The following is a 1,740-nucleotide window of genomic DNA, read 5'->3' as shown; positions in this document are numbered from 1 at the left end:
GCTAGATTGCAGGAAGTTTCTTGCATTTCTTTTTTTAAAACCTGCATTTTACTTTGCAGATCAGGTCTGTCAATTGCTTTCTAGTTTTTTGGTGTGTTTTTTCAGGTCATCCTTGCGCAGGGGCCATGGTAATCTTCTCTGTATCCTTCCGACTTTAGTATATGTGTTGCGAAGCGATCTCTGCTTTTTGGTTCAGTAAGTTCTTATCTTTAGTGGCGCCTTCATTTTGTTCACATGCAGTTTTTTGGGTGGGTAAGTGAGTTTATGTTTGCTTACTTTTCCTTTTCAGTTTTTGCTGTTGGTGTTTCTTTTTTTTTCTGTTTTGTTTTGTTTCCTATGAGAGACAAAATGGTCACTTACGTAAGAAGTTGGCCAAGTTAGTCTGCACAGAAGTGTGTTCTGTGTGGCGATGTTCCACATTGTACCTTCGAGGTGTTAGGTGGCTTTCAGGTTCTGGACTAACCTACCCTCGGCCAGGTAAGGACCTCTGATGGAGCCCAGTTATTTATAAGTGTGAGAAAGGTCCCTTAGTGACCGAACCACCAGTGAGTGCTCCTAGGGCAGTGATGGCGAACCTATGACACACGTGTCAGAGGTGACACTCGAACTCATTTTTTTGGTTGACTCCCCTGAGTCTCTGACTGCTGAGCCAGCCCCACAGTCACATAGCCAGTTCCTTGCCTACATGTCTGACACTCATCTCCTGCTGGTTCGCTTTCTGACTAATACACTCAGCAATCACTGCCCTGAAACTTGCTTTACCTTGAGTTTGTTTTTACCCAAGTTGTACGTGCATATAATTCAAGCAGCCAATTACTCTGCAAGACTCATTATAAAAAAATAACCCCCTCCCCAGGGGCAACTGTTTACAGCTCCTTCCAGCTTCCATCTCTAAGTAACATGCATGTGTTGTTACTTCTTGCTTTCTCGGTTATTGGCATGATGTCTTGACTTCCTATTCTGTTTAGCCCTTTAATCATTTCCTTGCCTAATTACCTCCCAATACATTTACATGGTTATTTTGATTAGATCAGTATTCAACATTGTTATTATTAAGATTGTAAATGTTATTCATAGCTGAGCCCAGGAGTCTTGTTTGCTTTATTTTTTCCTTTCTTGCATTACATTATGTATTTTCTCATGCTAATAAAGGAATATATAATATAAATTACACACACACACACAATGGGGGGCTGTATGGAACTTAAAACTACTGTACTTATTAGATCTGCTATTGGATCTTGCTATTTAATACATTAACTTAGAAGCACTTCTGTGGCTAAAGCAGTTTATCTGTCTTATTAAATGAATGCAAGTATAATTGGTTTTCTTTATACGTCTGTACATTTTACTTTATGCACTTAAATCATGTTCTCTGTTTTCCTGGGCTAGTCACTTTCGAAGGTAGAAGGCAAACTCCCTTAACCCACCCCCCCTTTCCAGGCAGTCACCCTGCTTCAGCTCAACCTGGGGAGACCCTGTGTTTTGCTCTCTGCAGTAAGCGCTTCCCTGCCTGCAGGGAATAGGCCTCCACACCGCCCAGTGGAGGAGGGACCTGGGCTCCTGAGGACATTGTCAGTGGACCCTCCTGCTGTTAGTCTCACCTCTGCCCCCCCCCACCCCCCCGTTCCAGGGTGCCGAGTGGCATGGATCCTGAGCCCTTGGGGTTTGGGCATCTTGCTCTCATCCTCCCCTTTGCCCTAGGATGCTGTTCCCCCTGCCCCTTAAGGAGCTACCACA

At 43.8% G+C, this 1,740-nt stretch overlaps 1 protein-coding gene and 1 non-coding gene across 2 annotated transcripts in view; one reads left to right on the top strand and one right to left on the bottom strand.

Moving 5' to 3' along the window:
* Positions 1–1,740, top strand: part of LOC102431797 (transmembrane protein 163) — a gene marked incomplete at its 5' end in the record, with an annotated part of 40,922 nt that overhangs the window by 12,546 nt on the left and 26,636 nt on the right. The gene's annotated exons all lie outside the window — the stretch shown is intronic.
* Positions 72–181, bottom strand: LOC111826986. The gene has a single exon (XR_002830451.1). It is a non-coding gene; the product is annotated as a U6 spliceosomal RNA (small nuclear RNA).

The sequence above is a fragment of the Myotis lucifugus genome, unplaced genomic scaffold, assembly GCF_000147115.1.
Source record: "Myotis lucifugus unplaced genomic scaffold, Myoluc2.0 scaffold_116, whole genome shotgun sequence".
In the NCBI taxonomy this organism is placed as follows: Eukaryota; Metazoa; Chordata; class Mammalia; order Chiroptera; family Vespertilionidae; genus Myotis; species Myotis lucifugus.
This window is presented reverse-complemented; position numbering and strand designations above follow the sequence as displayed.